The sequence below is a fragment of the Panthera leo genome, chromosome C2 (assembly GCF_018350215.1).
Source record: "Panthera leo isolate Ple1 chromosome C2, P.leo_Ple1_pat1.1, whole genome shotgun sequence".
NCBI lineage: Eukaryota > Metazoa > Chordata > Mammalia > Carnivora > Felidae > Panthera > Panthera leo.
The window spans coordinates 4,555,467-4,579,199 of record NC_056687.1 but is presented as its reverse complement, the minus strand read 5'-3'; the positions used below and the strand labels follow the sequence as shown (position 1 = coordinate 4,579,199).

Below are 23,733 nucleotides of genomic sequence, written 5' to 3'. Positions count from 1 at the left end.
CGTTGACGAAGGAATTACAGGTGATTTAAACCATTCTTTTACAAGTTATGTACTTCCTAAATATATATTTATAATCAGCAAGTACCATGAAAAAATACATTTGAAAATCTTGCCCATTGATTTCTTGCTGTCCCTCTCCCTCGATCCTTCCTTCGATTCCTTCTCCCTCCATCCTTCCTTCTGTCTTGGTCAATGGCAGCCCCACCACAGCCTGGGCAGGACACCTGAGTCATTCTCCTGTCCTCTTGGTCCTCCATTCCCCACCCTGGGTGGGTCATTAGTCACTTGGTTCTACCTTCTAGAGGCCTCATATCGATCCCCCTCTCACTCAGGTGCTCCAGTGATCTGTCTTCTAGGGTTTTCTTTTTCAATGTTTGTTTGAGACAGAGAGAGAGCGAATGCAAGTGTGGGAGGAGCAGAGGGGGGTGGGGACAGAGGATCCGAAGGGGGCTCTGTGCTGACAGCAGAGAGGCGAATGAGGGGCTTGAATTCACAAACCCCGAGCTCATGATCTGAGCCAAAGTCAGATGCCTAACCGACCCAGCCACCCAGGTGCCCCTGTCTTCTGGGCTTTTGAGTTGGTCTCCTTGTTTGTACCCTGGCCGTCTGCCTGTCCCACCTTGACACCGCCTTCTCTCTGGGTTGAATCACCTCCAGTCTAAACACCGCCCCTGGCTTACTGCAGCAGCAGGAAGAAAAAAGGCAAATTCAAGCACTCAAGGCCAGCCTCAGCCTGACCTGAATCTTTATCCCATGACACACCTGCTGCACTCCCATCTCTGTATACCCTGCCCTGTGGCACCCTCCTGGGTCCACGTGACCGTCCCAGCAACCAGAACCAATGCTGGCTGACTCTGCCCTGCTGAGAACGTAACAGGTGCTCAGTGGAAGGACCTGTTACTGAGGTCGTGGCAGTGCAGGAAGCACGGAGCACCCGGGTCCAGACAGAACCAGTTCTAAACCATGCTAGAAAATGGTCACTCGTCGTGGGGCGCCTGGGTGGCTCAGTCGGTTAAGTGTCCGACTTTGGCTCAGGTCGTGACCTCACAGTTCAGGGGTTCGAGCCCCCCGTCGGGCTCTGTGCTGACAGCTCAGAGCCTGGAGCCTGCTTTGGATTCGGATTCTGTGTCTCCCTCTCTTTCCGCACCCCCCCCCCAAATAAATAAACATTAAAAAAAAAAAAAAAAGAAAGAAAATGGTAACTTGTCCTAACTTAGAAGCATGGGAGAATAGGAACGCCAGATTCCTGCGTGGCAACCATTATAGCACCCAATTCGTGTTTTGATCGTTTGAACGTGTTAGCGGGAAACGCTCGTGCTGTCGTCTCTGGGCTTGTTTTCTCTGGACCCCACGTTCTCCTTGGATCCCTCTCGCAGTGCCGTAAGGTAGTGCAGACAGCAGCCCTGGGTCCTGGGAAACAGAGGGTCTGTCCGCTCTGTCGGTATTTGGATACTTTTCCGGGAAGATACCCAAATTCATACTCCTGTCAGCAGTGGGATGAGACTGGTCGCCTGACATATATTATCTGTCAAGCCCCGCCTAGTTTTAGAGGCATCTGCTTGTTGGCAACATTACATTTTTTGTTCTGTGTATCACGTATTTTGCAAACGGTTGCTTCATTTCATTGGTCCATTTTTTGAAAATAGTATTTCTTTTTTTCTAACTTTTTTTATTTTTTGAGACCGAGAGAGAGTGCGCAAGCCAGGGAGGGGCAGAGGGGGGCAGGGACAGAGGATCAGAAGCACGGGGCTCGAACGCGCCAACGATGAGATCCTGACCTGAGCCAAAGTCAGATGCTCAAGTGACTGAGCCCCCCAGGCGCCCCTTCTTGGTCCATTTTCTACTCGGGGTCTCAGGTTTGCTCTGCTGGATGAGCACGAAGGCTGAGCCCTGCACATGTGAGGAAGGAACGTTCAAGGAGAAGTGCGCGTCCCGGCCCAGCAGGCCGGGGAAGGAGCAGATCTCTCCGCTCAGAGTCGCTAAGTTACATCTTGTTTATTGACTGCAGTCCATGCACTGGGAACAAGCACCCGTGCCAAGGAGGAGAAGGATCTGGGAGCTGGCTGAGAGCAGGGACGCTCCAGTCCCCGGCTTGCTGGCCCCTCAGGAGGACAGATGGAGGAAACAGTGGTCTTCAAACCTCTCCTGGCTGCCACTCACCTGCCCCGTGCTCGTTCCCATAATGGCCCCAGACTCACCCTCACCCCCAAGACCGCAGATACTCTTTGCACAGAATTCTCTGGGCCAGAGCTTCTCGGGGTTTAACATGATGCGAATCGTGGCGGGATCTTGTTAAAATTCGCCTTTGGATTCTGTGTCTGGGGTGGGGCCTTTTTTTTTTTTCTTTGAATGTGTTTTGACGTTTTCATTCATTTTTTGAGGGACAGAGAGAGAGGGAGACACAGGATCCGAAGCAGGCTCCAGGCTCCGAGCTGTCAGCGCAGAGCTGGACGCAGGGCTCCAACCCAAGGACCGTGAGATCACGACCTGAGCTGAAGTCAGCCACTTACCCAACTGAGCCACCCAGGAGGGGCGGGGCCTTTGTGACAAGCTCCCTTGATAGGGTCCCCCTTAAGTAACAAGGCCTAGGTTACACCCTCACCCCCAACCCTGCCTTCAGGAAACACGCTGCTGCCCCTCATTCTCAGACCCCGGCCAGGTCTCCCCTCCCGCTGGAAGGAAGGCCGTCTCAGCAGGACCTGAGATGGGACAGAAACCAAGCCCTCCCCCCGAGGATGTTGATTAGCTGGGCCTGTGTCCAGCCTGGTGGGAAGCAGGCTGCGGCATCGGGCGCCATGCCTGGCTGGGGGTAGATGATGCCTCTTTTCTAGATCAGTGAGTGCACGGTAGCTTATCTGGGTTTCTCTATGCTTTTTATAACCTCATTAAAACGTTTTGAGTCTCCAGACGGTAAAAACCCTCAGGGGACGAGGGGCGTGTGTTGAGATCCATTTCTGTGCCACGCACTTGGCAAAAACTTGTCGGTTCCACCCTTGAAAGTGCTGTGGCCCTCCCCACGAATCCGCTTACCCCCCAGCCCCTTCCCCACGCCCACCCACACACCCAGCCGAGTATCTAGCAGGGATCGGCGCTTTGAACATAACCCTCCGGAAGGAAGGAGGCTGTGAGCCCGGGTCTATGCCTGTCATGGCCCCGGTGGCCTGTGTCGTGATCCCTGCCTCGGCTGTCAATAAGGCCTTTCTTTCCCTCATCCTTTAAAACTGGCCCCCATTCCAAGCCTCAGGCCTGGGCCTCCCAGGCTCCCGGGGAGCAGCTGTGTGAGTGGAAGGGGGACGGGGCCCGTCTGATAACCCCTCCCTGAAGGATGGGGATACAACACCCGCCTCCCCGTGGCGGCTCAGGCGTAGGTGACCCGGGGCATGCTTTTCCTCACCTTTGTCCCTATTCTGTCACTGAATATACGGATGGATGGATGGAAGCATTTGCTAAGCTGAACTCTTAGAAGAAATAGGAAGTGTTGACATAAGCAGTTATTATTTTTTTAATGTTATTTATTATGAGGGAGAGAGAGAGAAAGAGCAGAGGAGGGGGAGAGGGAGAGACAGAATCCCAAGCAGGTTCCACGACGTCAGCACAGAGCCTGACTCGGGGCTCGAACCCATGAACCATGAGATCATGAACTAGCTGAGATTAAGAGTCGGACTCAACTGACTGAGCCCACCCAGGCACACCTACAAGCAGTTTTTAACGTCTCTGAAAGAGAAGAGAATGAATGCAAGCAAACCCCTGGCCCCTGGCAACAGAAAGATGGAGACACCCCTCTGGGTCCTTTGCTAGGGAAACCCCAAGTAACCTTTTATTTTATTAAAAAATTTTTAATTTATTTAAAAAATTAATTTTATTTAATTTATTTAAAAATTTTTATTTTATTAAAAAAAATTTGTAGTTGTTTATTTTCGAGAAAGGGTGGAGAGGGGCAGAAGAGAGAATGGGACCGAAGATCCCAAGTGGGTTCTGTGGGAGCCCACCCTGGGGCTCAAACCCACAAACTGTGAGATCATGGCCTGAGCCAAACTCAGACGCTTAACCTACTGAGCCACCCAGGTGCCTCCTCCCAAGTAACTTTAAAAAAAAAAAATTTTTTTTTAATGTTTATTTACTTTTGAGATAGAGACAGAGCATGAATGTGGGAGGGGCAGAGAGTGAGGGAGACACAGAATCGGAAGCAGGCTCCAGGCTCCGAGCTGTCAGCACAGAGCCCGACGCGGGGCTCGAACTCACGAGCTGCGAGATCATGAGCTGAGCTGAAGTCGGACGCTCAACCGACTGAGCCACCCAGGCGCCCCTCAAGTAACTTTTTAAAAAGCAGGTAAATGGGGTGCCTGGCTCGCTTAGTCAGGTAACCATCAGACTCGATTTCGGCTCAGGTCATGGTCTCATGGTTCATGAATTCAAGCCCCGCGTCGGATTCTGTGCTGACAGCTCAGAGCCTGGAGCCTGCTTCAGATTCTGTGTCTCCCTCTCCCCCTCCTCCCTTCTTGCTCTCTTTCTCTCTCTCCCCCTCAAAATAAATAAACACTTAAAACTAACTTCACAAAAGCAGAGAAGTATAAAGAAAAGCAAGTCATCGGAGGAAGAGAAAGGAGGAAAAGGCGGCCTCCGCGGTTATGAAAATAAACCTGATGCCTGTCTACCTTATATTCCATTCCTGTCTCCAGCCACTGGACAAACATTTAGGGAGTGGGGACTGTGGCCCAGGTCCCACCCAAGGCCCTGGTGAGGCAGCTCTGAGTGAGTCAAAGACCCTCTCCTCATGGAGCTTGCAGCCCAGGGCAGAAGGGTTAGGTAACGAGCAAGTTCACAGTGAAGTGCCTGAGATAATTGCCGTCAGTGCTCAGTGCTGGGGGGTGGGGGAGGGGAGAGAAGTCAGGATAATTATGGGGCCGCCATCCCATTTCCATAAATCCCCAAGGCTGCCCTTGTGTGACTTCCCTGCCCTTCCAAGCTGCCCTTGACACCCGTGTCCCGCCCAGCTCTCGCCCACACAGGTGTCTGGGGGAGGCCGGAGGGCAACCCAGGCGTGGTTGTCAGGGGACAGAGTGCAAAGCCAGCTGGCAGGCCTGCCCTCTGCTCCCCGGCGGCTGTGGCCCTGGCTGTGCCCGCCACGCTGTGCCCTGAAGGCCCTGGCCAGGCCAGCTCAGTCCCTCCCACGCTTCCCTCACCCTCACCGCACCAGGGGCCAGGCCCCTTCACTCGGCAGGAAGCACCGGCCTCACATGACTGTCATTTGCGCGGTGTCGAGGAGGGAGACGTAGGGCAACGTAGGGTTGCCTGTGACAATGGCAGACTTGCTCACCCAGTTCCCTGGTGATGACGGTCATTAGGGTTCCTCTCAATGGGCTGTCCCCACCCACGGCCCTCCCATCAAGCAAAGCTCATCTTAGGTACACCCCAGGGACAACCTCTCCCCTGCCTCCCTGCCACTCGCCCAGCGGAGCTCTGATGCAGGGAAGCAAACCACCACGTCTGGGAGGTCCCAGTGGCTCCCCGCCCCTTGCACGCTGACCTTCCAAGGCTCTGATGTCCTATTCTCTGGATGCTGACGGTGAATTACTATTGCAATAAACCGGCTGCTTCCCAGCGATCGCAACATTGGAGCCCTGGCCGCGTTCTCAGACACTCACGGGCATGTGAGTCACCAGGGATCTTGAGAATGTGAGGATCCCCCTTCAGGTGGAGTGGGGGTGGGGTCTGCAGTTCTAACAAGTTCCCAGGTGATATAGGACCTGGGGTGGCCCACTGAGAATCAAAAAGCACGGTAGTCTCTCTCCTCCCATCCTTCATTCTATTTTTAGTGTTTATTTATCCTTGAGAGAGAGAGAGAGAGAGAGCACGAACAGGGGAGGGGCCGAGAGAGAGGGGGACACAGAATCCGAAGCAGGCTCCAGGCTCCGAGCTGTCAGCACAGAGCCCGATGCGGGGCTCGAACTCACGAACCGGGAGATCATGACCTGAGCCGAAGTGGGACGCTTAACCGACTGAGCCACCCGGGTGCCTGACCCCTCCTCATTCTCAAATCCAACTGGGCTCTCAACTGGGGGCCCTTAGGCCTACCGGGGAGACATTGTTGGGGGTCACGACGGGTGGTGTTGCCGCTGGCCGACCAGCAGGCAGAGATCAGGGGTGCTGCTGAGTCTCCCGCTCTGTCCAGGACAGCCCCGCGGCGGATAATTATCGGGCCCCAAACATCAATAGTGTCCCGGTTGAAAAACCCTACATCCCAACTCAGTAGGACCTAATTTCGTGGACACGTGAGAGTTACCTCGGGTTCTTCGAAGAATGTCGGTTCCCGGGGTCTCTCCCAGACCATGACATCACAATCTCCGGGGTGAGACCTTGGTTCTGTACTTGTCAGATGCACTCGCGGGTCCGCTGTGCAACCCCGGCTGAGAAGCAGGCCTCCACCAGCACTGACCGCTGCGATGGAAGCCGTGGGCTGGGGGCAAGGGCTGGTGTTTGGGACTTTTCACACGCCCTCTGCTTGGCTGCACAGCACACGTTCTTAACTAACATCAGCTGCCAGGGTGTGGAGCAGCCCGAACACAAACCGAATTTTGTGCTCTGCTCCGTCAGGACCTGGGAAAACCCCGAGGGCCACTCTGTGCGCGTGGGGGGGGGGGCTCAGCCTCCACCCCGGGGAGAGCTGACGGGTCCCCTGCTGCCCCCTCCCCCCATCCCCTGGCCGTGATTGGCTTCCGGCAGCACAGACACTACACGGGAGTTTTCACCTCATTTTTATGAAAATCGGGGGTGAATGGTTAATAACAACAATCGTCCTTTGGTTGCACAGGCGAGAAAATGAGGGGCCGGGAGAGTGGGCTGGGCTGCCTAGAAAACAGGCAGAGCTGGGATCAGAACCTGGAACTTATCCGTTCGAATCACATGAAATCTCCACCGTTATTCCACTTTCCACAGAATTGATTTGTTCGCTCATTCACGCGGTCATTCATTCGTTCATTCATTTGTTCATTCAGACGCATGAAAAATCTGCAGTGTGTGCCAAGGATCCTTCTAGTTGCCGGACAAACAAGGCTTGGAGAGCTCGCGCCCTCGCAGATGAGGGGACCAGATCCTTACGACGCAGGGTGATGGATGCCCCTGGAGGACCACAAAGGAGCGGACCGTCACGCTACCCTCAGCCTGCATCTTGCCAGCTGTGGGACACTGAGCAACTCACCGCACCTCTCTGATCCTCAGCAGCCTCATCTGTGAAATGGGTACAGCAATTTCGCCCTCCTGCACTGTTGTGGTTGTAAATTGAAATCATCGAAGCGACAGGTCCGCAGGAAATGTCGATTCATCCACTCACGTCCTCTCTACGACACCGGGCGGAAGAAAAGGTGCACGGTGATGGGAAGAAGTTGAATCAAAGAAAGAGTAACAACTTCGTTTGTTTTTCCCTTTAGAAGGAAAGCAGGCGTTCTTATTAAACAGGTTTTGGGGTGCCTGAGTGGCTCAGTCCGTTAAGCATCTGACTTCAGCTCAGGTCACGAGCTCTTGGTTTGCGAGTTCGAGCCCTGCCTCGGGCTCTGTGCTGTCAGCTCGGAGCCTGGAGCCTGCTTCGGATTCTGTGTCTCCCCCCTCTCTCTTCCCCTCCCCCCCTCGCTCTCAGTCTCTCTCTTTCTCTCTCAAAAATAAATAAACATAAAAAATATTTAAAAACCAAGTTTTGAAAATTCTCGTCGCCTCTAAGCAAGACATGTGCATATGTATTTAATTTAATCACATTAAATTTAATTTAATTTAATCATATGTATTTAATTTAATTGATCACTGCCGATCACTGTTTCACTCTAGAAAGGAAAAGCAGCTTTTTTGCTCGCATCTCAAAGGAGGTTTACCATTATCGGGACAAAGTAAGCCAGGCTGCTTGGCAAGGCTGCTCTAAGGCAATGTGACCGAGGACTTTTTGCTTTGCGTTCTTTTTTTTTTTTTAACCTTTTTTAATGTTTTATTTTATTTTTGAGACAGAGAGACAGATCATGAGTGGGAGAGGGGCAGAGAGAGAGGGAGACTCAGACTCGGAAACAGGCTCCAGGCTCCGAGCTGTCAGCACAGGGCCCGACGCGGGGCTCGAACCCACGAACCGTGTGATCACGACCTGAGCCGAAGTCGGATGCTTAACCGATGGAGCCACCCAGGCGCCCCTGCTCTGCATTCTTAACCAGGCCTTCTGACTTGTTCCGTTCACTAAGGTCAAGAGCAAACTGTGAGAAAGAACTTACTGGTTTTGTTTCTCTCAGAAAACAGCTTTCCTCCAGCCAAATCCTTGATCAAACACACCTTACCTGTCAACACTGATGACAGGAAGAATTGAAGGTGTGACATCAACCGTCTTCCTGATCCCTGTGGCCTGAACTCAAATTACAGTTTACTGGTTGGTAGGAGTGCAAAGCATTGTTTTCTGCCACAAGTGTGGTGCCCCAAATACTACCTTGTTATTTCTCCCAGTTGAATCCAACATGGGGCTCTTGAAGATTGGGACTTCAAAGGGACAGGATTTATACATAGCACAGGAGTCACAGCATAGCCCACAGTCGAGTCACTTAACTGGGTTCCCAATGTCCTCATCTGCAACAGAAAGCACTGAGGGGCAGGGGTCCGGCGGGGGATGGGGCGGGAACTCCCCATAACTTCCTCCTGGAAGGCTGCGGGGCGCTGGGTTTGAATATCATGCTGTTACGGACCGGAGGCTTGTGTCCCCTCAAAACGCGGATGTTAAAGTGCTAACCCCCAGTGCAATGGTAGATAATCAGGCCTAGATGAGGTCATGAGGGTCTTGATAGGACTAGTGCCCAAGAAGAGGAAGAGACACCAGAGTGCTCTCTCTCTCTCCCTCTCTCTCTATCACATGAGCACACAGCAGAGCAGCAGTTATCCTGGGGAAGAGAGACTTCCCCAAGAACCTAATGTTCATGCACCTTGGTCCTGCCCTTTGAAGCCTCCAGAACTGGAAGCAAATGAACCTGTGCTGTTTTCGCTGCCCAGTATGAGGTGTTCTGTTCTGGCCCGAGCCGACTGGTACAGCTGCTCAGAAGGAGTGGAGTTAGGTGAAGCCTGGACTTTGGGCCAGCTTTGCATTTTAAGAGGCATTCGTTCAGCACACGCGTGGTGGCCCAGCGCTCCCCGAGTGCCCCACCCAGGGCGGTGGACTGGGGACCCAGAGAAGGACCCAGAGAAAACACAGGCCCTGCCTTCCACGGGCCTGCCGGGGTGTCTACCAAAGAAGTCCCTGATCCCACTTTATACGCGGAAGTACCGCGCGGGCAGGATTGAGACAGCTAATGGAGCATTTTCTCAGAAGCACTTTAATTCTAAAGTCCTTCCAGGGAGTCACCTCTTACCTTCCAACAATGAGTGGTGATTATAAAGGGCAGGGAGGAAGCCACGCCCGGCTTGGAGCAGCCGGCCCGGTGTGTGCCTACGGGTAGCAGGAGCAATGGCGGGGCTTCCAGGCCGAGAGCTCTCACACTACCCCGCAGGGGGCCCTTCGCAGGCCCCGCCGCTGTGGGGCACACTCTTCTGGCTGTGGGACCCTCCTGCAGGGACCTTCGGCTGAGCAGTTTCAGCGACCCCAAGGGCAGAAAAGCCTAAGGCAGTTTGAGGGGGTCCTACGGCAGGGCGGCGGAGGGAAGGCCTCGGTGGTCCGTCTGTGGCTCCCCGGGGTCCGCCCAGCAGGAGAGGCGGGGGTGGCGCCCACGGGACCCGGGGGGCGCAGGAGAGGCCGTGGGGCCCCCCTTTCGGCGCCGCGGGGCCTGCGCGGTGGGGAGGCGGCGGGGAGGGGGAGGGGGAGGAGGGAGGGGGGAGGTCGGGAGAGGCGCCCCCCGCGGCGGGGATGGCGGGGCGGCGCACACCGGCTCCGGCCCACGGACAAGGGCGGCGGCAGGGTGGCAGCGCGCGGGCGAGGCGGGGTGAGGCGGGGCGAGGCGAGGCGGGGCAGGGGCGCGACCCCGGGGTTGGAAGGGAGCCGCCCTTCACGTCGGGGATGCGGCGCGAGGGTCGGAGGACTCAGGCCCTTCTCGGCCGCCGGGGACACCCGGCCCCGACACAGGGCCTCCGGGCTTGACCCCACGTGGGCGGCCGGGGTCGCGCGTGGGGTCGGGGCCCGAGACCCGTGCTTCTCCTTGAAAGCGGGGCGGACGAGACACGTGGGGGGCATCCGGAAAGGAGGGGAGGCAGCGGAGGGCCTCCCCCGCTCCCCGGCGGGTGCCATCCGGGTCATCCAGCGGGGCTGGGGGGCGGGGGGGTGGGTTGGGTGACGTCACCAGAACCGCGTGGCGCGGGACGGGCGGGGCAGTGGGGCCGCGGGGGACCCCGGTGTTGGTGCAGGACTGCGGTGAGTTCTGCGACGCTTTGCCCTTCCCTTCGCTGCTGATGCTTTCAGTTCTCCGAGGATCCCCCCCTCCCGAAAGGACGTGTCCCAAGTGAGGCGTCACTCATCCCGAGAGAGGCTCCGATCCCGCCCCAGGTGGGGGGGGGGGCAGCTGTCTGGGGGGCTGGGAAGGGGGCCGCCGTCTCTCGGGTGCCTCACAGGAGGGTGGCAGAGAAAGTGGGGCTGCGGGTTCCGCGTGGGGGCCCGGCAGTGATGGGTGACGGCTTGGGGGTGCGGTGGAGGACGAGGGCAGTGCTCCCCAGGTTCCCAACCGCCAACGTATGGCAGCTGGTCCCGCTTCCCAGTCACCGAGTTTCAGAAATCCTGTGTTTTCCTCCTTTTAGCATTTTGGGACCATTACGCGCGCTGTTGACATGGTTAGTGTTCTTTGCCAAAGGACTTACCTTTAGGAAACATCTTTTGTCGTCGGAATATTCTAGGACAGGTGTCCCACGGTGTGTTTGTGGTAGTCTCTTACTTAACTTTTTCCGTTTATGTATTTATTTATTTATTTATTTATTTTTAAAATTTATTTTGAGAGATAGCCGGGGAGGGGCGGAGAGGGACGGAGAGAGAGAATCCCCAGCAGGAGTCAGATGCTTAAGTGACTGAGCCACCCAGGCGCCCCAACTTTTTTCTAGATCAAAGCTGAAATTCAGCTAATTTTTCCTCTTGGTTGCTTGTGACAGTGAGAAATAAAATAACTCCTAAAATCTCTTAAAAATAATAATAGTGACCATTTATGGGTTCCCTTCTTACATCCAGCATCGTTCTGGTACCTTCTCTGTATTCTCTCACCTCTGGGGTGGGTGTTGTGGACATCCGCTCCGCACCTCCAAAGTAGCTCCCACCCCAGACCAGCCAGCTGCCGAGAGATGGAGCTAGGAGATCAGGGTCAGTCTGATCCGATTTCCATGCTATTCATCCTCCAAATTTCAGCCACTGTAGCCAGCAAAAATTGTTTCATAAAAAGTGAAAGCCAGCAGCAAAGGAAATGAGTTTGGGTGTTTGTTTTTTTGGTTTTGTTTCTCACAAACCTCCCATTCCCCGGGGAGGCGTGAGGAAACAGATCACAGGCACTTCACATCTCGCCGTGTGTGGGTTCGAGCCCCGCGTCGGGCTCTGTACTGACAGCTCAGACCCTGGAGCCTGCTTCGAATTCTGTGTCTCCCTCTCTCGCTGTCCCTCTCCCTGCTCATGCTCTGTCTCTCTCTGTCCCTCAATAATAAATAAATGTTAAAAAAAAAAGATGAACATTTCCTCTTCCAAGGTTGGAAGAACTTGGAAGGGTCGGCTCTTCCATTGTCCTATGGCTTTCCTAGGAGACCTCCCAGGACATGGAGAGCCTTTACTTTCCTTGTGGTTGGTCAGCTGGCCTGGACTCTGAACAACCTCACGCCCAACTCAGCAGACTCTCTGGCAACCCTCAGTACCTTATAGGACGAAGTGCAGTGTGCATAAACAATAACATGTCTCAGTGCCTGCTAGCTTCGGGCTGTCTGTGCCAGCACATTCCATATATCAGTTCATTTAATCTCAGCAGTTCTAAAAATGTTATAATACCATTTAATTATCACCCCCCCAAAATGAAATACTTAGGTATAAATCTAAAAAAAATATGTACAAGATCTATATGAGGAAAACTACAAAACACTAATGAACAAAATCAAAGAAAAGGTAAATGGGAGAGATATTCCATGTTCATGGATAGGAGGACTCAATACTTGGAAGATGTCAGTTCTTTCCAACTTGATCTGTAGATTCACTGCAATCCCAGTCAATCAAAATCCCAGAGAGTTATTTTGTGGATATTGACAAGTTGATTCTAAAGTTTATATGGAGAAGGAAACCACTCAGAATAGCCAACACAGTATTGAAGGAGAAAAACAAAGTCGCAGGACTGACATTACCCAACTTCAAGACTTACTATAAAGCTACAGCGATTAAGACACTGTGGTGTTGGTGACAGAATAGACAAGTAGATCAATGGAACAGACTAGAGAGCTTAGTAATAGACCCACATGTAGTTAGCTGATCTTTGACAAAGAAGCAAAGACAAGGGAGCAAAGATAGTCTTTTCAACAAATGATCTTGGAACAATGGAACATCCACATGCAAAACAAAAAAAGACCCAACCCCCCTCCCACAAAAAAAACCCAAATCTAGAAATAAACCTTATACCTTTTACAAAAATTAACTCAAAATTGATCCCGGGGGCTCCTGGGTGGTTCAGTCAAGATTGCAACTCTTTATTTTGGCTCAGGTCATGATCTCACGGTTTGTGGGATTGAGCACTGCATCGGGCTCTGCACTGACAGCTCGGAGCCTGACTGGGATTCTCTCTCTCTCCCTCTCTCTCTGCCCCTCCCCCACTCACGCAATCTCATTCCCTCTCAAAATAAATAATAAATAAACATTAAAAAAAGAAAAACTGATCCCAGACACAACTGTGAAATGCAAAACTATAAAACTCCCAGAAGATAAACTAGGAGAACACCTACATGACCTTGGGTATGGTGATGACGTTTTAGATACAACACAAAAGGCGCGATCCTGAAAGAAATCATTGATAAGCTGGACTTCATTGAAGTTCAACATGTCTGCTCTCCAAAAGATAGTGTCAAGAGAATGAAAAGACAAGCCACAGTCCAGGAGAAAATATCTGCAAAGGACACATCTGACAAGGACCTGTCACCCAAAATATACAAAGAGCTCTAAAAACTCAACCATAAGAAAACCGACAACTAAATTTAAAATGGGCCAAAGGATTTAACAGACACCTCACCAAAGATACACAAATGTCAGATAAGTGAATGGAAAGATAATCCACATCATATGCCCTGAGGGAAGTGCAAATTAAGACACAGACACCTCTATGCACCTGTTCAAAATAGGCGAAACCCAGAGCACTGACAACCCCAAATGCTGGTGAGGATATGGATCAGGAATGCAAAATGGTAGAGCCACTTTGGACGATTTGGGAGGGTTCTTACAAAACTAAACGTATTCTTCCTGAATGACCCAGCAGTCACGCTCCTTGATCTTTACCCCAAGGACTTGAAAGCTTACGTGCACGCCAAAACCCACACACCGTTGTTTTTCGGGACTTTCCTGATAATTGCCAAAGCTTGGAAGGAACCAGGATGTCCTTCAGTCGGTGAAGAGATCAGCGGGTGCATCCAAAACAACCATGGGTTAATCAGTGCTAAAAGAAATGATCTGTCAAGTCATAAAAAGACATGGGGAGGAAAGTTAAACACAGATCGCTAAGTGAGAGGAGCCCGTCGGAAGAGGCGGAAGAGGCTACGTACTGTGTGATTACAACTGTCGGACATTCTCGCTACAACTGGGGAGACAGTAAAGCGATCAGTGGTTGCCAGGGGCTGGGGGGCAGGGAGAGATGACAGGCAGAGCCCAGAGGATTTTTATGGCAATGAAACTACTCCGTGTGATGGAAACCTGTCGCTGTACATTTGTCCACACCTACAGAATTTACAACACCATGAGCAAATCCTAGTGTAGACGGTGGACTCTGAGTGATTATGACATGTCTGTGTAGATTGATCAGTTTGTAACAAATGTACCCTCCCGTGGGGAATGTTGACGGGGTGGGGGAGGGGGGACTATGGGAAACCTCTATTTTCCGTTCAATTTTGCTATGAACCTAAAACTGCTCTAAAAAATTTTGTTAAAAAAAAAAAGACACCTGGTATATATTTTGCCTCTAAGACAGTGCGGTGTGGCCACAGTCATGGTCTGCTGTCCGTGTCCTCCATTTGTGGCCCCTCGCGTGGTCAGAAGAAAACTCAGGTGGGTCTTTATTACCTTTAGTTGGATGACTCCTTTCCTGTTTGTGACCTTCCTTCTTTCCAGATTCCTGTAAATCCTCCTGTTTATGGACTCTGCCTTTGGGCAGCCTTTGACCTGCTTGCTCAGTACCTAAATCAGAGTCCTAACTCCTTTCCCCTTTCGGTCTGCCGCCCTCCCGACCTGTGTCTCATTCAGTGGAATCCTTGGTTCACTCATTAGTTCACGTACGTACTCGCGTGTTCACCAGAGATCTGTTGAGAAACGCTTCTGTGCCAGGCTCTGTGCTGGGCACCCGGGGGCCGGCAGTGCACGGGCTGTGGCCCCGCTTGGTCGAGCCTATGTGCTGATGAAGGAGGCAGACATTGAGCGGCTCCCCAAACAAGGCAAAGAACTTGGCTGCTGCTAAGTGCACTGAAGAAGAGTGATAGGGCGAGAGGAGTGGGGCTCTGGGCTTATGCTTTTGGGTGCCCAGGGAAGGCTTCTCTGCAGAGACCCCTTTGTGGGCATGTGTCAGTGTCATGTAGGAGTCCTCATTATCCTCGGCCACCAGTCACGGGGGTAGACTGATCTTGCCCTTATCTCTTATGTCTCCTGCTCGTTGTCCCTTACAGTTGACGGCATCCCTGTTGACAATGCGTTCCTCCTTGTTTACCGTGATGTTTCTCTAGCATCCCAGTCACCTTGTGCCCCCTACTCCAGACTGAGCTCACCACCTCCCTATGCTCCCCAAAGAAGCACCCCCACCTCTGGGGGCAGCATGCCAGGAAGCTGCATTCTATCCAAGGGCACTGTTAATCCCCTAAATTAGCACGAAGGAGTATGACAGCAGACCTTCCATGTAAAAAAAAAAAAAAAGTGGGGGGGGGGGGCGGGGAGCCCAGCTCCATCAGGGTAGACACTAACCTCAAATGAACAGCTTATGTTGAATTATAGCCAGTTTTGAATCAACTAGGTCATTCATGAGTTTTCAAGCCTTGACTTATATATATATATATATGTGTATATATATATATATACACATATATATATATATATGTATATATATTAATGCTTATTCATTTTTGAGTGAGAGAGCGCATGGGCCAGCAGGAGAGGGGCAGAGAGAGGGGGGACAGAAGATCTGAAGCAGATTCTGTGTTAACAGCAGAGAGCCCAAGGCAGGGCTCAGACTCGTGAACCTTGAGATCATGACCTGAGCCAAAGTCGGATGCTTAACCAACTGAGACATGCAGGTACCCCTATATGTATATTTTTATAGATGGTCCCAGAGTGGTCATGACTCAGATCCCAGCAAAAACAAACACAAATATTTTCAGGAGCAAATTACTTTCACTGGCCCGAAGACATTTTTTCACACATTTTTTTTTTCAAATACAATGTCCAGTGCACAGCCAGTCAGGCAAAAATCTCCATGAGCTACAAACCAGGAAAACAGCTTGCAAAGACTTCAAACAAATTATAATCAGATTATAGACTGTAATAATCTCTAGGTTATAGCTCTAGACTGTTAACTGGCTACACTAATTATGATTAAAGTCAAATCAGGCTTTAAGATACCTTCAGGAAACAGAAAATTATATAATATAAAGTTCTATTATAAGTAGCTTTGAAAAAGAACCAAATCGAATTTCTAGAAATAAAAGTCTGTACAATAACAACAAACTCAAATGACCACGTTTAACAGCAGATTAGATAGAGCTATGTAATTAGTGACCGGAAAGTCACAAAAAGCTAAATAAACATAGTGCAGCGTAGAGAAACAAGAGGGTGCAGAATAAAGGGTGAGTGATGCGGAGATACAGTGATGACGTCTAACACCTGCCCCAGGAGAAGAAGGGAAGTTAGTTTCCAGAAATTTCCAGGCATTTCAACATGTGGAGTCTCCAGCTATGGGATCAGTAAGAAAAACAACTGGCTTAGTTGTTAAGAGGCTAAATGTAATTCTTTGAAAGAAGAGTTAAAAGGCCTTAGCATTTTATGTGCTATGGATTTTTGAGATGGAGAATTTGGAAGCCAGGTCATTCTGAGGATCCAAGGAGACAGAATTTAGGGGCCGTGACTATAGAGTACTGCCATTAGAAGGCCCTGGTCTGTCCTGTGCTGTGACTTCAGCAAGCAAATACACTCAAGGAGAACTTAGTACATTCGGACTTACTTAGAATCCTTTGGAATCCTCACTCCCTAACTGATGGCTTTTATGACAATTGATGCTTCATTTTACCATTAAAAATTTGTTTTTAAATCCTTATTTTTGAAAGAGACACACACAGAATGCGAGTAGGGGAGGGGTAGAGAGAGAGGGAGACACAATCCGAAGCAGGCTCCAGGCTCCAACCCATCAGCACAGAGTCTGACGTGGGGCTCGAACTCACAAACCACGAGATCATGACCTGAGCCGAAATCGGACGCTTCACTGACTGAGCCACCCAGGCGCCTCTCACTTTACCACTTGTAAAGGGGTTAAGATAACTTCCCTTTAGGCTGTTGTGAGGGCTGAAAAAGATCTCTCAGTCCAGCCTCCAGATCAGAGTGTGTCCCATGCTGGGGGCTCTGTGGCTGGAGTGGGACAGCCAACATGAGCAGTGACAGCTGAATCCAAAATTCATCGGTAAAGTGAACACGCAACGATCACTAATACCTGAGCAGAAGGAGACGAGGCGGAGAGAACAGAATATAAAGTCCAGACATCAAAACAAGTACACTTGAGCCTTAATATGGTGACGGGGCAATTCAGTCAATGTTAGGAAATGATCATTCAACAAATAGCAAGCGACCGGCTGGCCAGATGGGAAGAGAATAAAATCTCCATCAGAGTGAATATGGAGGGATCAAATATTTTAATCAAAAAATGAGAAACTGTGGGGAAGGGGAGAAAGGCCTTTCTAAGTAAGGCAAAACTCCAAAGCTGTAAAAACAAAAAATCAGATAATTGTTTTATTTTTTTTAATTTTTTAAAATGTTTACTTATTTATTTTGAGAGAGACAGAGACAGCATGAGTAGCGGAAGGGAAGAGAGAGGAAGAGGGAGAGAAACTTAAGCAGGCTCCGTGATGCCAGCACGGAGCCCGACGCGGGGCTTGAACCCACGGAACCATGAGATCATGACCTGAGCCGAAACCAAGAGTCAGACGCTCAACCAACTGAGCCACCCAGGCACCCGCCCCCCCTTTTTTAAAATTTTTAATAAGGGGAGATCCATTTTAAATGGCAGTGCTTTCCCAAGTAAGCAAGTAAAGTGAAAATCAAGAGTAGGGAAAATTATCCTGGAGAAGACTTTATAACGGAACAAACGTGCATCAGCATGGTTGTCGATGAGTGCAACAGCCATCCAGGTCCGTCTTGGCAAACTTTTATCAAAATTACAAATAGCAGAAGCTCGGCAGTTCCGCTTCTAGGATTTTTTTTTTTTAAGTAGGTTCTATGCCCAGCATGGGGCTCCAACTCGTGACCCCCAGACCAAGACTGCCCTGCTCTACCAACTGAGCCAGCTGGGCGCCCCAACATCAAAGATAGTTTTGTTATTGTTGTTTTATTCATTTCACGTAAGTGAAAAGTTCTACGTGTAAGATTCTTGTTACAGTGTTAGTCCTAATGAGAAGTGGAAAAGAATGTCTCTAGTGAGGAGCTTGCTAGATAAATTATGGTCCATCCACGCTGTCAGATGCTTTGTAGCTGTTGAAAGAACGAGGGAGAGTTCTGTAGACACAAGTGAAAACTCTCCAAGATACCTTGACAAGCAAGAGGTGGGGGCAGGGGCAGAGTATGTGACAGTTTGTTCATGTGTGTGTGTGTGTGTGTGTGTGCGTGTGTGCACGCGCGGTGGGGTTTGGTTGGGTATGTCGGAAGAAATTCTGGAAGGACACCCAAGAAATTAATAACTCCGGGTTTCTACTAGGTAAAGAGGATATGTGAGTAGGGAGGTGATTTATCACCATATGTCTTTTAAGACACTTAAAAAAAATTGGACTATATAAATGTATTATCTAGTCAACAAAGTATTTCTCACAGCTACCACAACTCAAAAAGAAAAAGGCTAACAGCTTCATAGAAGACTGGGCAATTGATATGACTAGATGGTTCCTGAAAAAGAAATACAAGTCACAAATGGCTTTTAAGCCTACGAAAGTATGCCAGAGCAATCACTTTTTTTTTTTTAATTTACATCCAAGTTAGCATATAGTGCAGCAATGATTTCAGTAGATTCCTTAATGCCCCTTACCATTTAGCCCATCCCCCCTCCCACAATCCCTCTAGCAACACTCTTTTTTCTCCATATTTAATAAGAGTCTCTTCTGTTTGGTCCCCCTCCCTGTTTTTATATTATTTTTGCTTCCGCTCCCTGTGTTCATCTGTTCTGTGTCTTAAAGTCCTCATATGAGTGAAGTCATATGACATTTGTCTTTCTCTGACTGACTAATTTCACTTAGCATAATACCCTCCAGTTCCATCCACGTAGTTGCAAATGGCAAGATTTCATTCTTTTTGATTGCCGAGTAATACTCCGTTGTGTGTGCGTGTGTGTATGTCTGTAGATACATATATAGATATATATATAGATATGTATATAGATACATATATCTATCTATAGATAGATAGATAGACCACATCTTCTTTATCCATTCATCCATCAATGGACATTTGGGCTCTCTCCATACTTTGGCTATTGTCGATAGCGCTGCTATAAACATTGGGGTGCATGTGTCCCTTTGAAACAGCACACCTGTATCCCTTGGATAAATACCTAGTAGTGCAATTGCTAGGTCGTAGGGTAGTTCTACTTTTAATGTTTTGAGGAACCTCCATACTGTTTTCCAGAGTGGCTGCACCAGCTTGCATTCCCACCAGCAGTGCAAAAGAGACCCTCTTTCTCCACATCCTCGCCAACATCTGTTGTTGCCCGAGTTGTTCATGTTAGCTATTCTGACAGGTGTGAGGTGGTATCTCAGTGTGGTTTTGATTTCTATTGCCCTGATGATGAGTGATATTGAGCACTTATTCATGTGTCGGTTGGCCATCTGGATGTCTTCTTTGGAGAAGCGTATATTCATGTCTTTTCCCGATTGCTTCACTGGATTATTTGGTTTTTGGGTGTTGAGTTTGATAAGTTCTTTATAGATTTTGGATACTAACCCTTTATCTGATATGTCATTTGCACATATCTTCTCCCATTCTGGTGGTTGCCTTTTAGTTTTGCTGATTGTTTCCTTCGCTGTGCAGAAGCTTTTTATTTTGTTGAGGTCCCAATAGTTCATTTTTGCTTTTGCTTCCCTTGCCTCCAGAAACATGTCAAGTAAGAAGTTGCTGCGGCCAAGATCAAAAAGGTTTTGCCTGCTTTCTCCTCGAGGATTTTGATGGCTTCCTGTCTTACGTTTAGGTCTTATATCCATTTTGAGTTAATTTTTGTGTATGGTGTAAGAAAGTGGTCCAGGTTCATTGTTCTGCATGTCGCTGTCCAGTTTTCCCAGCACCACTTGCTGAAGAGACTGTCTTTATTCCATTGGATATTCTTTCCTACTTTGTCAAAGATTAGTTGGCCACACGTCTGTGGGTCCATTTTTGGGTTCCCTATTCTCTTCCATTGATCTGAGTGTCTTTTTTTGTGCCAGTACCACACGGTCTTGATGGTTACAGCTTTGTAGTATAGCTTGAAGTCCGAGCAGTCATTTTTTAGAAAATCTGTTTTTAACGTTTCTCAATATTTATGCCAACGTGGATACATGAAGGTTATTCACTGCAGCATTGTTAATAGTGCAAAAGACTAAAAATAACCAAAACTGCCCTTCTACACCTATTTAAAGAATATGTTCATCCCAAAATAAAAGGTGTGGCTTAAAGATATGATTTACCATGGTGGAGGGCGTGGGGGGAAGAAGAGAGAGATAAACAAACCACAAGAGACTCTTAACAAACTGAGTGTTGATGGAGGGGAGGTGGTGGTAGGGGGGATAGGCTAAATGGGTGATGGGCGTACTGGTTGTGATGAGCCCTGGGTGTTGTGTGTAAGTGATGAATCACTGAATTCTACTCCTGGAACCAATATTACACTACATGTTAACTAACTAGAATTTAAATAAAGTTTTGAAGAAAAAAAAGTAACAGAGACGTGCTTCACCCAACCATGGAATCGAACACAGCACTCAGGAAGAATAAGCAAAGCCCGGGTGTGTTTATGTACAAAGCTTTCTAAGATATTCTAACATAAAAAGGTAAGTTGTGAAACACCACGTACAATATATCTTTTGTGTAAAAAGGCTGAGGGAGATATACGCAGGCTTGCATATGCGGAGACAGGCTCTGAGGACCACGGGGAATGCTAGGGACAGTAGCTGTCTCTGGGGACTCTGGGGAGGGAACCCTGGACCTAGCGGAGCGAAGGGGCCTGTTGAGGGAGAAGGGCTGTGCCGATGAGCCTGTGGCCCAAGTGGCCCACAGACGCATGAGGAATTGAGGGGGAACTGTGTGCTGTGTTCATTTCAGGTGTATGACACAATGAGTCGGCATTCTATGCCTTACTGCTACACAGCGCTCACTGCCAGCTAGTTACCGTCTGTCCCCATACAAAGGCATTCCAATATTGTACTGTACCTTTCAGCCCTGGGACTTACTTATTTTACAAGCAGACGTCTGTGCCTCTTCGTCCCCGTCACCTGTTTCACCCATCCCCCCAGCTCCCTCTCCTCTGGCACCCACCAGTTCTCTGTATTCATGAGTCTGTTTCCGGTTTTTGTTGGTTGGTTGGTTGGTTGGTAGGTTTTTTCGATTCCACATAGAAGTGAGATTATGTCGTATTTGTCTTTCTCTGTCTGACTTGCTTCACTTAGCGTTATACTCTCCAAGTCTACCCATGTTGTCACAAAGGGCAAGGTTTCATTCTTTTTTATAGCTGAGTAATATCCCATTATATATCTACAGCAGATCTTTACCCATCTCTCTATCGATGGACGCTTAGGTTGCTTCCATATCTTGTAGTGCTTATTTATTTAAATTTTTTTTAGGTAATGTGGCTTTATAGTACGCACAGGCAAATACCACAGGTTTTTTGCTTTTCTGTGTTTCCGTCTAGTCTTCTTATAGGCATAAATGTCTGCTTTTGTTCCTGCTTTTTCACTTAAAGTAAATTTCATGTATATTTTCCATGTATATTACAAGTCATATATAATCTTGATACCAATCATTTTAAGTTCCTGAGTTGAGTTCCAAGTGGGTAATAGTAATTTATTTAAATAGTCATCCCTCCTTTTATTAGCCTCATAGATTTTTTTTTTTTACGTTTTTCACTGTTAGTATACATAGCGTTTACTTTTTACAAAAGAAAAAAAATTCCTTAGTATAGATCAGCAGAAATGGAAATTATATCATTTTTTTTTTCTCAAATAATGGGAGCTGCTAGGGAGAATTGATTAGACATGTTTGTTACAGACCGGCTGAGAATGGGGAACAGGGTCTAATGCAGGTGATTAGAGCAAAATGAAAACAAACCCTAACTTAACCAAGGAAGCAGAAAAACTTATACACTGAAAACTAGAAAACGTAGCTGAAAGAAAGGAAGGAAGTCACCAATAAATGAAAAGACACCTGGTGTCCACAGATTGGAAGGTTTATTATCATTAAGCTATCATTACCACCCAAAACAGTCTACAGAGTCAATGAAAGCCCTATCAACATCGCAATGATGTTTTGTGGTTTTTTTTTTTTACAGAAATAGAAAAATCCAACCAAAAATTCCAGTGGAATCCGAGGGGGCTCTGAATATCCAAAACAATCTTGAAAAAGAAAAAGTTGGAAGGCTCACACTTCCTGATTTCAAAACTTATTATAAAGCTACAGTAATCAAAAACGTGGTACTGGCATAAAGAAAGATTCTGTATACATCAATGGAATGTACCAGAGAGCCCAAAAAGAGACCCTTGCATATATGGTCATATGATCTTGGACAAGGATGCCAAGACCATTCAATAGGGAAAGGACAGTCTCTTCAACAAATGGTATTGGGAAAAGTGGACATCCACATCAAAAGAATGTCGTGAGGCCCTTCCCTAACATCACATACGAAAACTAACTCAAAATGGATCAAGGACCTTAATGTAGGTCCTAAAACAGTAAAACCCCTAGAAGAAACACAGGAGAAAAACTTCACAACACTGGCTTTGGCAATGATTTCTCGGACGTGACACTGAAAGCACAGGCAAGAACAACAAAAATAGAGGAGACTGTATCAAACTTATCAACTGTGCATCGTAGGACACAATCAACACAACAGAAAAGAAACCTGCCGAATCAGGGGATATATTTGCAAACAGTACATCGGATAAGGAATTAATATCCAGAATATTTCAAGAACCCCTACAGCTCAGCAGCAACAACAACAAAATCAGACTACAAAATGTGCGAAGAACTTGAACAGACATTTCTCCAAGGATGATATGCAGATGGCCAAAAAGCATACGAAAAGATGCTCCGTATCACTCATCATTAGAGACTCATGCAAATCAAACCACAGTGAGATACCAGCCCATAGCCCTTATGGCTACTATTTAAAAAATTTAAAAGCAAAACAAAACATGTGTTGGTGAGGATGTGGACAAATTGGAATACGTGCACACCAATACTTTATATTAGGAATATAAGATGGTGTAGCCACCGAGGGGAACTGCACGGTGGTTCCTTAAAAACTTAAAAATACAATTGCCATAGGATCCAGCAATCTCATTTCAGGGTGTGTACCCAAAAATAATTGAAAGCAGGGTCTCGAAGAGATGTGCATCCATCTGCTATGTTCATAGCAGCGTTACTTACGGTGGTCACGAGGCGGAAATAACCCAAGTGTTCATCAACAAATAAATGGATGAACAAAATGTGGAACGCATGCACGACGGAGTATTATTCAGCCTTAAGAAAGCATGAAATCCTGTCGCGTGCCACAACACGGATGCCCCTTGAGGACGTCATACTAAGTGAAATAAGCTAGTCATAAAAAGACAAATGGTGGAGGCTCCACTTCTGTGAAGTATCTAAAGGAGATGACTTCATAGAAAAAGAAAGTAGAATGGCGGTTGCCAAGAGCCGGGGGGTGGGAGGAGGGGAGCTGATATTAACGGAGACAGAGTCTCAGTTTTGCAAAATGTCCTGAGATCTGTTGCACGACAATGTGAATATACTGAACACTACTGAGCTGTACACTTAAAATGTAAAATTTTAAATGTGGTAAAAGATAGTAGGTTTTATATTATGTATTTTTTTACCACATTAAAAAAAAAAAAAGAAAGGAAACAACAGGACATAAACGCTCAATCTCCGAAATCAGGTGAGCCAAAGACAAAAAGTTGAGACTCTTGGTCAATGAAACCAATATCCACTTTATTAAAAAAATTTTTTTAAATTATTTTATTTTATTTTTATTTTTATTTATTTTTATTTTTATATTTTATTTTTATTTTTATTTATTTTATTTTTTTATTTAGAGAGAGAGCATGTGTGTGTGCACGCATGAACAGGGCAGGAGGAGCAGAGAGAGAGAATCTAGAGCAGTC

The 23,733-nt window shown here is 48.2% G+C and overlaps 1 long non-coding RNA gene across 2 annotated transcripts; it reads right to left on the bottom strand.

The window, feature by feature from the left end:
* Positions 1–6,869: 6,869 nt before the first annotated feature.
* LOC122198471 lies at positions 6,870–9,670 on the bottom strand. Of its 2 annotated transcripts, XR_006192998.1 has the most exons (4): positions 9,366–9,670; positions 8,456–8,592; positions 7,204–7,337; positions 6,870–7,119 (listed from the first exon to the last, which is right to left on the bottom strand). It is a non-coding gene; the product is annotated as an uncharacterized LOC122198471 (long non-coding RNA). The 2 variants fall into 2 exon arrangements; XR_006192997.1 differs by having other exon boundaries at positions 6,870–7,337.
* Positions 9,671–23,733: the final 14,063 nt, after the last annotated feature.